Below are 17,208 nucleotides of genomic sequence, written 5' to 3' on the forward strand. Positions count from 1 at the left end.
ACCAAAAAAAAGATAATGAAGAAAAAGAAAGAAGATGATCATTCCATGCAGAAGGAAAAACATGTGAGACAGCCCTCAAGGCAAGAAACAATACGCAATGTTAAAGGAATTAAAAGAAGGCACTGGATAGCCATGAGCAGGGAGGAGAGGGGACCAAAGTAGGCTGGAGAAGTTAGAAGAAGCTTTCAATTCCATTATTTTATTTCATGTCCATAACCATCCTGGGAAGAATTCCAGATGGCTGTTATTCTTCATGTTTTGTAGGTGAAGAAATAGAACTAAAAGAGAAGGGAAAGCTGGATAGAATCTTTAGCAGAGCTGAGAAAATCGAAAATGCTTGCTCTGCAGGAATCCAGCCAGAAGCAAGTTGCATCTGGCTGCAGAATCTCTTGAGGATGAGCTTTTGAGCTTAAAACAAGCAGGTGTATAAAGCCTATGCAAGAAGTTAGACCTGCCAGATCCTTTCCTTCAAGTCTCTGAGCCCAGTGACCATCCTTAAAAGACTATAGATGTATTCTAGGCAGAAATTGATCCAAAGGCTTCAGACTCAGGGAGAGTAGGAAAGGGGAGAGTGAGGGAGATACGCTCTATTCAAAACAGTGGGAATAAGTGAAAGTCTGTGTACCAAATGTGTAGGCTTCTTGCCTCTTTACGTAACTCTGACCCAAGAGGGTTGTTATTCAGGTGTATAGCCCTCCAGGCAGAAGAGCAGAAGATTCCTCTCTAAACAAACAAAAAAGTCACAGAAAAAATGCTTGCAAATGCTCATATTTGAGACTGTCCCAGTGAAATGCCCCGATCCTCATCTGATTGGGCTGCATGAATAATTCACCAGTTAAGATAAATTCCATTAAGTTTTTAATGCCTCAGTCTTAAATATGAACAGATACCTTTGTTCAGCAGATAACTTTGTTTAGAGTAAAATATATTCAATGCCAGAAAGACAAGAAATCTTTTAAAAATATATGTAATATCCTCAGAGAGAAGATATTGTGCACATGAAATAACACAACGCTATGGACATGGAACATTAAGAGAATAAGCAAGAGCTCTTGGAAATAATAGAACATTATGATATAAAAAAGAAATCCAAAGAAAATTTGGGAGTTAAAGGTTGAGAAATTAATCCATAAATAAATGAAAAAGCCAAAGAGAAAGATAATGGGAATACTCTTCCCTGAGAAATGCACTTCAGGAAGCCCAATCCTTTACCTTCCCCTGCCTTGACTCACGGCACCTGATTAGTGAGTCCTTCTCTGATGAATCTATTTAAATCACAGTTTACCCTCTTCCCATTGGCATACTCTATTATTCGTGCTTGCTTTATTTCCTCCATAGATTTTATGGCATAATATATATTACATTTATATATTGCCTGTATCCTCCCACTAGAATAGAACTCTACAATATCGGTTTTTTCCCTTGCTTTGTTCACTGCTGTATCCCCAGCAGCTAGAAAATTGAAGGTATAAGAGACAGGGAAAAAGGCAAACAGAAAGAGCTAAGAATATAAACTATTAAAGTTAGACTTGGAAAGGAGGGGTTGGAGGTGAGAATAAGTGGGTGTATGCATCATTATTCATATCAGAGACTTAAGCTATCAAAATAAATAGAAATTTTAATATATTTCACAAAGGCATAAAGATAAGTAGAATAATGATTACAACCCTTAAAATTATCAGTAAGAAAACACAGAAAATACAAATGTAAACTATAATGAAATTTTATTATGGTTGGATTTATACTGATAGGCAATAATCTCCAAGATGCATTTTAGTTGAAAACAGTAAAATGCAAACAGTGTGCATAATATGCTACATTGCCGTTTAAAAAAAATCCATATATACACATTCATAGATGTAAATAATATTTCCATAAAAACATACAAATGTTGATAATAGAGGACCCTTCTTAGTAAAAGTCTGCGTAATCTTTTGAATTTAGTACCACAGACATGTGTCCCAATGTGCTTGTGTTAGTTTTTTAAAAATATTTAGATAAAGGAAAACATTTTGTTTTACAAAATAGCCTCTTAGCTTCTTGAAAAACTTATTTCTGATGTCCTTGCTGATTCTCTTCCAGGCAGTCTTTTGCCCTACCGTCTTTCTAATCATTTATCCCCCTTGCAGGATTCAAGAACATCTTGTGTTAGCTCTTTCACAGCACTTACCCCATTATTTCATGGTTGTCGGTTAAAAGGCTTGCTTCCCTCAGTAGACCATAAGCTCTCTAAGGGTGGAAATGCACTTATTTTGGAATCCCCAATAGTTTGCACATAGCCTTACTTTTGTATCTATATTGGTTCACCACATTTTACCATCCATCCAAACCACAGGAAACTACTAAAGGATCTGTTGTCTGAATGTGTGAGAACTCTAGGGTTTCTCTCCAGTCCAGCTTCCCATTTGTCATTCAAAATTTTCCCATTCTCTCTTTTTACCTTAATTTTTTTCAGGTATAATTTATATACAGGAAAATCCACCCTTTTTGATATACAATTCTGTGACTTTTGACAAACACATACAGTCACATAACACTACCACTACCAACAAAAAGGTATAGAATCTCATCATCCACCCCCTAAACCACTCCCCCCACCCTGTGCTTCACTGTAGATCCCACTTTCCTCCACCGTCAACCCTGTGGTATCAACTGACTTGTTTTTTCCTTTAGTTTTGCCTTTCCTTTCAGACTGTCGTAAAAAGGAAGTAGACACATGTAGACTTTAGATGTGGCTTCTTTCATTTACCAAACATGCATTTGAGATTTGTTGATGTACTTGAAGGATGAGTAGTTCATTCCTTTTTATTGTCAAATATTATTCAATCATTTGGATGCACTACATTTTGTTTATCCATTCACCTGTGGAAGGAAATCTGGGTCATTTTCAGTTTTTGGCTATCACAAATAAAGTCATACATCCATGTACTGATTTTCACATGAACGTATGTTTTCAATTCACTTGGACAAAAGCTAGGAGTAGGATTCCTGGGTTGAATGGGAAGTGCATGTTCAACTATAAAGGAAACTGAAAACTGATTTTCAAAGTAGCTGAACCATTTTTTGTTTTCACCAATGAAAGGTATGAGAGTTCCAACGGCTCTTCCTTCTCCTCAGTGCTTCACAGGGTCAGTTGTTTTTAAGCCACTCTAATAGGTGTGTCTCCTGATTTTAATTATATTTACATAACGACTAAAGGTGTTGAGAACCATTTCATGTGCTTATTTGCCTTTCTTATATTTTCTTTGACAAAGTCTTCACATCTTTTGGCCATTTTTTTAATTGGATTTTTTTTAATTGGTTTTTGAGAGTTGTTCCTATATTCTGGAAATAGGGCCTTTAGTAGATGTGTGCTACGTGAATATTTTCTTCCCATGTAGTTTGTCTTTCTATTCTCTTAGCATTTCCCTTGTGCCTGAGAAACTTTAACACTTCTTTTCGTGTAGCTCTGCTGGTGATGAATTATTTTCAGCTTTTGTATGTCTGAACAAGTCATTATTTCACCTTTCTTAATGAAAGCTATTTTTACTACAACAAAATTCTATGTTCACAGTTTTTTCTTTCAGTAATTTCAAGATATTGGTCGTTCTCATTTACATTGTTTCTGAGATATCTTTATTTTTCTCTCCCTATATAATGTCTTTTTCTCTGATTGCATCGAAGATATTCTCTTTATCACTGCATTTTCCTCGGTGTAGTTTTCTTCACATTTATTGTGGCTGAGACTTCTTGAGCTTCTCAGATCTCTGGGTTTGGAGTTGCCATAAAATTTGAAAAAATAGCCATTATTTCTTAAAATATTCTATCTGCCCCCGCCACCCCACTTTCTTTAGGAGATCCAATTACATGTATACTGTCACTTAAAAATGTCCCATCAGTCATTAGTGCTCCTTTTTGAAAACAGTTATGTCTTACCTTGGTGTTTCATTTTAGATAATTTCTATTGATACAGATTTAAATTTACTAATCTCTTTTCTGAGATGTCTAATATGTCACTAATCCCATTTAGTATATTATATATTTCACATATTCTATTTCTCATCTCTAGAAATCTGGTTTGGGTCTTTTTTTTTTTTTTTGTATCTTTCCTGTCTTTACTTTACTTTTAAAATATTTTTATATTAAGTGTTTTAATGTCCTTGTCTCCTAATTCTAATATCAGTGTTAGTCTTAGGTTGCTTTCAGTTGATTGATTTTTCTCCTCATTGGTCAGATTTTCTGCTTCTTTGCATGCTGGTAACTTTTTTGTTGTGTGACAATATTATGAATTTTATGTTGTTTATTCCTGGATGTCTCTGTACTCCTATAAATATTCTTAAGCTTTTTTCTAGGATGCAGTTAACTTACTTGGAAAGAGTTTGATCACTTTGGATGTTGCTTTTTAGTTTTGATAAGCAGGCTGTATTAGCCTAGGTTCTCCAGAGAAATAGAACCAATAGGATATATGGGTAGGAAGAGATTTATGATAAGGAATTGGCTCATGCAATCATGGAGGCTAAGAAGTCCCATAATCTGCTGTCTGCAAGCTGGAGACCCAGGAAACTAGCAGTATAATTCAGTTTAAGTCCAAAGGCCCAAGAACCAGGAGCACTGATGGGAGAAGATCAATGTCACAGCTCAAGCAATCAGGCAGGAAGGGCCAAATTCTTCCTTCCTCTGCCTTTTTGTTCTACTCAGGCCCTCAACAGATTTGATGATAACCACCCACATTGGGGAGGGCAAACTGCTTTACTGGGTCCACCAATTCAAACGCTAATTTCATCCAGGAACACACACACCCAGGAATAATGTTTAGCCAAATATCTGGGCACCCTGTAACCCAGTGAAGTTGACACACAAAATTAACTATCACATAGTCCCACAGCTGTGCTTGACTTAGGATAAATTAATCACCACTAATGAGGAAAAACCCTTCTGAGTACCAAATCATGTGGTTTTTCCAGTCTGGCTGGGGGAAACAGACATTATTCCTAGTCCTGCATGACTATCAGGTCATTCTTTCCCCCACATCCCTTTGAGTGGATTATTCACATGCATGTACTAATCAGTACTCAGCTGAATACTCAGTGGGAACCCTCTGCTTATATACAGAGTTCTCTCTTTGTGAAGATCTCTCCTCTCTGTTTCTCTGGCCTGTGAAATCTAAACTTTGGACATGCCCAAATTCTCAGCTTCACCTAGTTAATTCAAGGAGTCTGCCAAGGTACAAATGGGTCCCTCCTCTCTCTATCATAGCCAAGATACCCTCTCAAAGAGTGAGCTGGGGCAATCAAAGGGCTCACTTCACCCTTTCCTCTCTGTCAGGGAACACTGCCTTTGTCACCTGAAGTCAAGTGTCTCAACAACTACTGTTTCATATATTTTGCCTGTTTATTTTTTTGCCGTGTTTCAGGCAGGAAGGCAAATCCACTCCCTGTTAGTCCTTCTTGGCAGACAATGGAAATCTGTCAACTCCTCAACTATCTTTTACAAAGACATAACAATAAAAATTTTACTGTATTAACTCATTAATGACTATTTTTTGGTGCTCTTAATTATGTTGTTTAAATAAATATTTCTATATGCTCTCATATTCCTTCTACCTGAAGAATTGCCTTTAAAATTTCTTAACATGAAGGTCTAGTAATGATGAATTCTTTCAGTTTTTAAACACCTTTAAAAATTTATTTTGGCTTCAGTTTTTTATTGAGACATAATTCACATACCATAAAATTTACCTTTTAGGTATGCAATTGAATGGTTCTTAGTAATCTACAAAGTTGTACAATCATCACCACTAACTAATTCCAGAATATTTTCATCACTTCCAAAAGAAATTCAAATTCACTAGCAGTTACTCCCCATTCCCCTTTGTTCCAAGCCCTGGTAACCACTTACATACTTTCCGTCACTATGGTTTGTCTATTCTGACATTCCATATAAATAGAATCATACAATATATGGCATTTTGTGTTTGACATCTTTCGCTTACCATAATAGTCTCAAATTTCATCCATCTTGTTGCATTTATCATTAACTTTTATTGCCAAATATTATTCCATTGTATGGATATGCCACATATTGTTTATCCATTCATCAATTAACGGGCATTAGTTTTTTCCCACTTTTTGGCTATTATGAATAATGCTGTGATGGGCATTCTTGTAAAAGTATTTGTGTGGACATATGTTTTCAATTCTTTTGAGTATGTAATTAGGAGTAGAATTTCCAGGTCATATGATAACTCTAAATATTACATTTTTGAGAACTGCTTAACTCTTATTCAAAGTAATTGTATTATTTTATATTTTCATCATCAATGTATGAAGGTCCAATTTCCCTACATCCTTACCAACACTTTTCTTTGTCTTTTTTATTTTAGCCATCCCAGTGGGTGTGAAGTAGTATTGTATTACGGTTTTGATTTCTCTAATGATAAATGATGTCTAATGATTTTGTGTGCTTACTGGGCATTTGTATACCTTTTTTGGAGAAATGTCTATTCACATATTTTGCCCATTTTTGATTGGGTTATTCGTGTTTTTATTGTTGAATTTTAAAAGCTTGTCAAATGTTTTTGAGACCATTCCCTTATTAGATAGGCGCTTTGTAAGTATTTTCTCTCATTCTGTGCATTGTCTGTTCACTTTTTCAATGGTGTCCTTTGAAGTACAAAAATATTTAATTTAATATTTCTTATAGGTCAGATCTCATAGCATCCAATTATCTGAGTTGTTGTTTATCTGGGAAAGCGTTCACTTCTCTTTCATTTTTGAAGGATTGTTTGCTGCACACAGCATCTTGATTGACAGTTTTTTTCTTTCAGCACTTTGAACACACCATCCTACTACTTTTGGTCTTCCACAGTTTCTGAGGAGAAATTAGTTACTAATCTTATCAAAAATCTCTTTCCCATGATGGGACACTCCTCTTTTGCTGCTTTCAGATTTTCTCTTTGTCTTCAAAAGTTTTATTTTGATGTTTCTAGTGTAGCTTTATTTGAATTTTTTCCAACCGAGAGTTTGTTGAACTTCTTGGATGAATATATTAGTGTTTTCCATCAACGTTGAAAAGCTTGCAGGCATTATTTCTTCAAATATTCTTTCTGCCCATCTCTTTCCCTTCTTCTCATATCTTATTCTCTCCATTAACGTGTGTGTTGGTAGACTTGATAGTGTCCCACAAGTCTCTGTTCATTTTCTTTACCAAATTTAAAGTTCACTGGTTGTTTTACTTCTGCCAGCTCAGATCTTCTGTTGAGCCCCTCTGGTAAAATTTTCATTTCAGCTATTATACATTTTAACTCGAGAATTTTTTTTTGGTCATCTTTCATAAATTTTATCTCTTTATGATATTCTCTATTTCACGAAACATCATTCTCCTACTTTTGTTTTTGGATATGGTTTCCTTTACTTCCTCGAACATATTTAAAATAGCTAATTTATTGAGATGATCATGTGATTTTTATTCTTCATTTTGTTAATGTGGCGTATCACGTTGATAGATTTGCAGATGTTGAACCATCCCTGCATCCCTGGAATGAAACCCACTTGATCATGATGTATGATCTTTTTAATGTATTGTTGTATTTGATTTGTTAGTATTTTGTTGAGGATTTTTGCATGGATGTTCATCAGTGATACTGGCCTGTAATTTTCTTTTTTTGTGTTGTCCTTGTCTGGTTTTGGTATCAGGATAATGTTTGCTTCGTAGAAGGAGTTAGGAAGCCTCCCCTCCTCTTCAATTTTTTGGAAGAGTTTGAGAAGGATAGGTATTAAGTCTTCTTTGAACGTTTGGTAGAATTCAGCAGGGAAGCCATCTGGTCCCGGACTTTTATTTTTGGGGAAGTTTTTAATTGCTGTTTTGATCTCTTTACTGGTGATCGGTCTATTCAAATTTTCTACATCTTCTTGGTCCAGTTTTGGAAGGTTGTATGTTTCTAAGAATTTATCCATTTCTTCTAGATTATCCAATTTGTTGGCATATAGCTTTTCATATGATGCAGAGAAAGCATTTGACAAGATACAGCATCCATTTATGATAAAAAACTCTAAATAAATTGGGTATAGAAGGAAAATACCTCAACATAATAAAGGCCACATATGACAAACCCATAGCAAATATCATTCTCAATGGAGAAAAACTGAAAGCTATCCCTCTAAGAACAGGAACCAGACAAGGATGCCCACTGTCACCACTCTTATTTAACATAGTATTTGAAGTCCTAGCCAGAGCAATCAGGCAAGAAAAAGAAATAAAAGGGATCCACATTGGAAAAGAAGAAGTGAAACTGTCACTCTTTGCAGATGACATGATTTTATATCTAGAAAACCTTAAAGAGTCCACTAAAAAACTTTTAGAAATAATAAAGGAATACAGTCAAGTTGAGGGATACAAAATCAATGTACAAAAATCTGTTGCATTTCTATACACTAACAACGAAGTAGCAGAAAGAGAAATTAAGAATACAATCCCATTTACGATTGCAACAAAAAGAATAAAATACCTAGGAATAAACTTAACAAAAAAGGTGAAAGATCTGTACACTGAAAACTATAAAACATTGTTGAAAGAAATCGAAGAAGACACAAAGAAATGGAAAGATGTTCCGTGTTCTTGGATTAGAAGAATTAACATTGTTAAAATGTCCATACTTCCTAAAGCAATCTATAGATTCAACACAATCCCTATCAAAGTTCCAACAACATTTTTTACAGAAATAGAACAAAGAATCCTAAAATTTATATGGAACAACAAAAGACCCCGAATAGCCAAAGGATTCCTGAGAAAAAAGAACAAAGCTGGAGGTATCATACTCCCCAATTTCAAATTATACTACAAAGCCATAGTAACCAAAACAGCATGGTACTGGCACAAAAACAGACACACAGATCAATGGAACAAAATTGAGAGCCCAGAAGTAAACCCACACGTTTTTGGACAGATAATATTCGACAAGGGAGCCAAGAGCATACACTGGAGAAAGGAGAGTTTCTTCAATAAATGGTGTTGGGAAAACTGGACAGCCACATGCAAAAGAATGAAAGTAGACCATTCCCTTACACCATGCACAAAAATCAACTCAAAATGGATTAAAGACTTGAATGTAAGACCCGAAACCATGAGACTTCTAGAAGAAAACATAGGCAGTATGCTCTATGACATTGGTCTGAGCAGCATATTTTCAAGTCCCATGTCTGACCGGGCAAGGGAAACAAAAGAAAAAATGAACAAATGGGACTACATCAAACTAAAAAGTTTCTGCACAGCAAAGGAAACCATCAACAAAACGAAAAGACAACCTAACAATTGGGAGAAGATATTTGCAAACCACATATCAGATAAGGGGTTAATATCCAAAATATACAAAGAACTCATACAGCTCAACAACAAAAAAACCAACAATCCAATTAGAAAATGGGCAAAAGAGCTGAACAGAGATTTCTCCAAAGAAGAAATACAGAAGGCCAACAGGCATATGAAAAGATGTTCAACATCATTAGCTATCAGGGAAATGCAAATCAAAACTACAATGAGGTATCACCTCACTCCGGTCAGAATGGCTGTAATTAACAAGACAGGAAACAACAAATGTTGGAGAGGGTGTGGAGAGAAGGGAACCCTTGTTCACTGCTGGTGGCAGTGCAAACTGGTGCAGCCACTATGGAAAGCAGTTTGGAGTATCCTCAGAAAATTAAGGATAGATCTACCATATGATCCAGCTATTCCACTGCTGGGTATTTATCCAAAGAACTTCAAAACACAAAGGCATAAAGATACTTGCACCCCTATGTTCATTGCAGCATTATACACAATAGCCAAGACTTGGAAGCAACCTAGGTGCCCATGAAGGGACGAATGGATAAAGAAGATGTGGTATTTATACACGATGGACTACTACTCAGCCATAAGAAATGACGAAATCCAGCCATTTGTGACAACATGGATGGACCTTAAGGGTATTATGCTGAGTGAAATGAGTCAGAGGGAGAAAGTCAAATACCATATGATCTCACTCATAAGTAGAAGATAAAAACGACAAAAAAAACACACATAGCATTGGAGATTGGACCGGTGGTTACCATTGGGGAAGGGGGGAAGGGTAAAAGGGGTGATTAGGGTCACATGTGAGGGGATGCACTATAATTAGCGTTCGGGTGGTGAACATGATGTAATGTATCCAGAATTTGAAATATGATGTACATGCGAAAAAAATAAAAATTAAAAAAAACAAATAAATAAAAATAAAATAGCTAATTTAAATAACTTCTCTAGTAATTTCAAATTCTGGGCTTCTCCATGGACAGTTTCTATTAACTAGATTTTTTTTTCCCATAGAGGGCTATACTTCTTGAGTCTCTGAGTGTCCTCTAATCTTTGCTGAAAACTGAGTATTTTAAATAACGCAATGTGGCAACTCCGGAAATCAGATTGCCTCCCCACCACCAGGGTTTCTTGTCCCTATGTGATGCATTGATTTTACCTCTACTTGGTTTGTTTTTAGTGACTTTGAAGTAATTCCATAAAGCCTGTAATTTTTATTGTTCTGTGTGGCCACGGAAGTCTCTGCTAGCTTAGTTCAGGGGTCAGCTAATCATTGCACAGAGATTTTTTACATGACTAAAACCAGTAAGTCTCACAGACTTTGCTTATGGGCTCTTTGTGCATGTTGGGGTATCACTCGAGTGCTCAGGCAAGCAGTTCACAACTTGCCTTAGGCTTCACTTTCTGCTTGTGCAAGAAATCTCAAGGTCAGCCAGAGATGAGAGCTCAGTGTCTTCTCCAGTCTTCCCTCTGCATGCATACAGCCCTGGCCAGGCGTGTTGCCCTGTGTATGTTTGTGGTCGTCTAGATTCCCTGGAATGCACCTTAGATTTTCAAAGCCCACTATAAATATAGCATTTCCCAGCTTTTCCTTTAAAAAAGAATTTTTTTTTAGCTATTGTTTGCCTCAGCTATTATCAGCATCTCATGCAGCTGTGATGTTAAACAAGGGCCACTGAGAAATGCCCCCAGGGAAAAGATTCTTCACAGAGAGCGAGTCTGGATAAGGTCAAGTAAAGACAAACCCCGCATGTGAGTGCTTTGAGAGAATAGCCAGAGTTCAAATAATGACAATTATCCGAGAAAGGTGCTTTGGGAGCTCCAAACCTGCTTCACCCTCTCCAGTGGCTGCTAGGCTTCTGCTTTTCTCTACAACCATGGGACTGCTGGTTTTCAAAATGGCTTTGGAGATGGGGTACGATAATAGGACAAGTTTAAATACCACAAATATCACGGCTCAAGATTCAGCCATTTTTCTTGAATAAACAGTCCCCAGTTAGTTGAAACATTGAGGTTAATTTCCAGAGCTGAAAAAGTTGATTTTGACACATTTTGCCAGTGTTCTCATCACTTCTATAAGGGGTGGATTTTTGAAAGTCATTACTCTGCCATTCCCAATGACATCACTCACCTTAGTTTTGAGTGTAATACTGTTCTAAAAGCGTGATGAGAGAATTTTTTTCTTTTGGTACGTTAAAGATGTTGCTCCCTTGTTTTTTCACTTGGGCTGTTTCCAATGAGAAGTCTTTAGTCATTCATGTCTTCGTTTCGTTGTATATAATTGTCTTTTCTCCCTCTGGTTTCTTTTTTTTGCCTGAGGAAGACTCACTCTGAGCTGACATCTGTGCCAAGCTTCCTCTATTTTGTCTCTGAGTTGCCTCCACAAAATGGCTGACGAGTGGTGTAGGTCTGTGCCCAGGAATGGAACCTGGGCCACTGAAGCAGAGCGCACCAATCTTAACCACTAGGCCCTGGGGACGGTGCCCCTCTGGCTTCTTTTAAGATTTTTTTCTTTATAACTAATTTTTGTAAATTTAATTATGTGTAATGTTCTTCACGTTTCTAGTGTTTGTGATTCTTTGAGCTTCTTAGATCTATGGCTTTATAATTTTCATCAAGTTTTAGAAAAAAATTCAGCCATAATTTCTTCAAATAACTTCTGTCCCTCCATCCAACATCCTTTGGGGCTCCAATTATACATTTTTAGATTGCTTTAAGTTGTCCCACAACTCACTGATGCTTTTGTCATTTTTTCCCCAGACATCTTTTACTGTTTTTAATTTTCTATCATTTCTATTGCTGCCTTTGTTCTTCTCTATGTAATGCGACTTTTCCCCAGATACCTTCAAGATTTTCTCTTTATTATTGGTCTTTAGCAGTTTACTTATGATGTGTCTGGTTGTGTGGTGGTTTTTTCTTATTTGTTTTTTTTGTTCATCTTTGTTTGTTTTAGTGTTTATCCTGTACAAAGCTCAGTGAGCTTGTGGATGTTTTGCTTAATGTCTTCCGTTATTTTCCTGCAATATACATCCTAAGTAGAAACCACACTCTCTGTTTAAACAACCACTAAACAAACGTGCTTTTTTTTCTTATTCAAAAAGTAAAATTGAATAATAGTTTCAGGGGGAAGGTGGAAGACTAAACAAGGATTACTTATTTAAGGATATTTTACAGCCAGCTCATTCTAAACTGTGGACCAGGTCTCTTTAGTAATGCCTTAAAAGTAAAAAGTATATACCCCAATTATGAAAGCTATGCAAGCTTTCATCTTCTCTAGGCGTGAAAATGTAATTCAGGGGAAAATGTTCCACTTTCACGGTAGCCAATTACATTCTTAGCAAGGCAGAAACAAAACTCATGCAGCAATTTCCCATTAAAACTATAAAACAAAAGCTAATTACCTTTTAATGTGAATTAATTTCATCATTCCACATAATAGTCTTAAATTACGGTATACTACTCACAAGGGTAAAACTTCCTCACAAAGTAGCTCCATTATAAGTTAAACAGTCTTTGTAAGGGTAAAACTGAAAACTAACCTACAATTTTGGCATTATTTGTAACTTTCCTTCAAGTAATATGCGAGATAAAGAAAACAGTACTTTGGAAAGTGTGAAGCAGCATATACATTTAAGATGATAATTTCGCTGTTTCAAGTTCTAAATAACCCACACACATCCTGCTTTATATGTCACCCACGTTGATTTCAAGTAACAGTAGTTTGGAAAACACCCAAGGTTACACAAAAGTGAATTTCTACGAGGAAAGTAGGTTTCATTTTATTTTACAGATTGTCTACATAGATTGAATTACTTAGAAGATTGCTAAATCTCATCTTCACTCAGTGCAGTTTAGGTGGAACTATATTACTAATTCATACCAAAAAAAATCACTTATTGAAGTAGGAGAGAATTAGCCTCAAATGTCACACTTAACATCATTAGCTCTCAAAATACCACAGTTGGTTATGAAGATGAAATACATCACAGATGTTCACAAAACCTACCTAATCATACCAACATTACAGTTCAAAAGAGAACAATTGATTTCCTGAAGTAAAAGGTTTTTGAGAACAGGACAAAACTGAGGAAATGCAAAATCTTTACTAATAATTAATAACCCAGAGGTTCTCAATCCGGCTATAGCTAAGAAGCCAGTAAAGGTCAGTCTTAACAGAATACCTGCTAGCTGCCTAATAGTTCCTCCCAAGAGTTACAAAACCAATAAATATTGTTTCAATTGTAAAATGCAGAGAAATTCAGAGCACTTGAAAAATAATATGAGATTTTCTTCTTGGAGGGGCATTTTATTAAAATTCTGTAAAGCAGGAAAAAATCAAAACACATCAAAGAGTATATAGTCCCTCATTTTCATATAGATACAGGGCATTCCTATGGGAGCAGCAGCCCTGTGTCGTTTTCAATTAAATGACCCACCTCTGATCATTATGCAATTAAGTCAATAACTAAAAAGGGCGAAATGCCTCTGCTTTACATTTTCTTTAGCGTTTACCTGCCATCTCCATGGGCAACATGAAATATTTTATTCTTTTTGTGTTGAATTTATATTATGTAATGTTAATACATACAACATCCACACACCCATATCTGTGTTATATAGTATAGGAAAAACATCGAACAACTCATTACTCAGCTTAGCTAGAACATTGAAAATACTGTTGAAACTCCAGCGTACTCCTTCCAGATTCAATCCATCTACCCTCCTATAGCCTCTTCTCCATCAAAGGCAATCAGTGTCTATTTTTTTAAGAGAGTTTGCCTTCAGCATATTTATCCATAAACTATATGATCTTTTACCTTGCTGTTTTTTCACTTAATAAAAATAATAATACTATATGTATTAATCTGAAGCCACTCATTGAGCACAATATATTTCTAAGATTCATACAGATTATTGTACATAGAAGTTGTTCATTCATTTATACCAATAAATTTCACTATGATATACAACAATTCACTTATCTATTCTCTTGTCAATAAATATATGGGTTGTTTCCAAAGTTTTGCTTTTATAATTCTTGCTACAGTGAATTTCCTTGGACACTTTGTGATCCCTACTGATGTATATGTGCAAGAGTTTCTGTAGGGTGAGGCTTTTTACACTGTGGGCCACATCCTAATGAAGTCAACGTAACTACTACCAGCTGTTTTTCTTGTTTTTGAATAAAATAGAACAGAACAGAACAGAATAGAAATGCTGTTTAATGAAAATTGGTTTTAGTTATTTCCATATATCTACACACATATAGATTCATATATGTATGATTGTTGTGGAATCACAACGTGAAATGTATGTTTTAATGTGGGTCAGGTTCATAAAAGTTTGAAAATGCTATACGCTAATGAGTGGAATTGCTGTGTTACAATATATGTTCATACTTAGTTTTACAAGCTAAGGCTGACATGTTTCTGAATTGGCTATACCAATATACATATTTACCTGTTCTGTCCTAGTGCACACATTTTCCATATCCTCGTTGACACATAGTTCTTAGACATTTTAATTTCTGTCAATCTGGTGGGTGCTAAAGGATCTCTCATTTTGGTTTTTAATTTGAATGTTGTGGTAACTATGAAATTTATTTTATATTTGCTAATCATTTGCTCTACTCCAGGAAAATACATTGCTTCATGGTTTTCCATATTTTGCTATTATGCTGTCTCTGATTTGTAGGAATCTTTTATACTTTTTTTTTTTTTTTGGTAAGGAGGATTGGCCCTGAGCTAACATCTGTGCCAACTTTACTCTATTTTCTATGTGGGATGCCACCATAGCATGGCTTGATGAGTGGAGTGTAGGTCTGTACCTGAGATCCAAACCCGTGAACCATGGGCTGCCGAAGCAGAGAATGCAAACTTAACCACTATGCCACCAGACCAGCCTCTATACATTTTTGACGTGAGTCTTTTGTACGTTACATGTGCTCCCAGAGTGTATGACTTATTTTCACTTTCGTTATGGTATTGACTTTGACTGGAATTGATAAACAGAAGTGCTAAATTTTAATGTAGTCAACTTTATCAATCATTGTTTATAGTTAATACCTTGTTTATGGTTAATCATTTCTTTTATGCTTAACATCTTCATTAAGAAAGTATTTCCCAACCAGAAGACATAAAGATAACTCTAATAATTTTTTTAATGCTTTAAAGTTGTACTTTCACATTTAATTCTTTAATCTATATTGGATGAACTTCTGTGTATGGTACATGGAATGGAATAAATTACATTTCCAGAGATAACTATGTCACCACCACTTATTGAATAGACTATCCTTCTCTCACTGTTCTTGGTCTCTAATGCTTTCCCTTGCATCAAGTTTACAAACTTGTAATTTGTGGACTTGATTCTAGGTTTGCTATTTAGTACCACTGCTAAATGCTTTCCCCAGAATGAATAACACACTGTTATGTCTATTAGACATTTATAAGATGTTTATACCTTATAGGGCATATCTCCATCTGATTTTTCCCTTCGGAAGAGATTTGGTTATTGAGCTTTTGTTCTTCCAGATAAATTTTAGAATCAGGATGACCCAGAAAAATTTAACAAGTAGTCACTCAAATTTCTCAAAAACCCACGGTGAAATTTTTATTAGAATCCTATTAATGTTAAAGTCAGATTGACCCATATAATTGTAATAAGTCATTTTTCAGATCCCTAAAAATCTATGAAACCTTAGCAATTTACTGGAATTCTATTGAATCTATGAATCAATTTGGGGAAGAATCAACTTCTTTAGAATACTGAGTCTTCTCTCTAGAACCATCAATGTATCTCAATATATTGAAACCTCTGCAATGCTTTTCAGTCAAGTTTTGGACAGGTTTTGCACACATTTTGTTATATTTATTTCCTGTTACCTTATTTTTTCTTGACAGAGTAAATATTTTCTATTTTAATTATCTTTATAACTGTTATTTTGCTGGCATATATAAATTGAATTTTTTATATATTTATCTTATGACTAGTCAAGTTGAAAATTTCTCTTATTTATTCTAATGATTTGTCAGCATATTTCTCTGTAGGTAATGTTATTATTTGTAAACAACGTTTTATTCCTTCCATTCACATACTTGCATTATAATTTATTTGTTTACTTATTTACTTATTTTCTGCTTGTTGAGCTGCTTAGAAGAGTTCAGTACTTAATGCTGAATAGAAATGATGACAGTGGACAATCTTGCCTTGCTCCGGATTTAATGGATTATATTTATGACATTTCATATTTTTATAGGTATTTGCCATATGTTTCGTGTAGTTAATCTTTATAAGATTAAGGAAATTTCTTTTGATTCAAAGGTTATTAAGAAATTTTTTTTACATCCAAGAATGATTGTTAAATATTTTCCACATCTGTTAAGATAATCAAATAAATTTTGACTTGGTCAAGATATAACATCTTTTTTTTTATATACTGGATTTGGTTTTTTACTATTTGGTTTAGTATACTTACATCAATATTCCTGAGTAACACCGGTGGGTCAATCTTTGTTCTTTTATTGTTCTTTTGTCTTTATTAAGCTAGAATATCCTGGGTGTTGTTATCATTATTATGCAAAATAAGTTGAGTAGGATTTACACATTTCAATTCTTTGAAAGAGTATTTATGAGGTTAAAGGATATTTTAACTGAAAGTTTAATAGGAATAGCTTTTAAAACACATGGACCTGTAATTTTTATAGAAGATTTTATATCATTGATTCAATTTACTTAATATGTAGAGGACTATTCAAGATCTCTATTTCTTATTTGCAAATTACATTTTTCCAGGAATTTGTCCATTCAAGGTAAAGTTTTACGCTTCTTCCCTTAGAGATTGAAAATAGAATGGGTTAATATTAGACAGCATTAAAGATCACATACTTTGAGACAAATCATCAG

Source organism: Equus przewalskii, chromosome 14, assembly GCF_037783145.1.
Source record: "Equus przewalskii isolate Varuska chromosome 14, EquPr2, whole genome shotgun sequence".
NCBI lineage: Eukaryota > Metazoa > Chordata > Mammalia > Perissodactyla > Equidae > Equus > Equus przewalskii.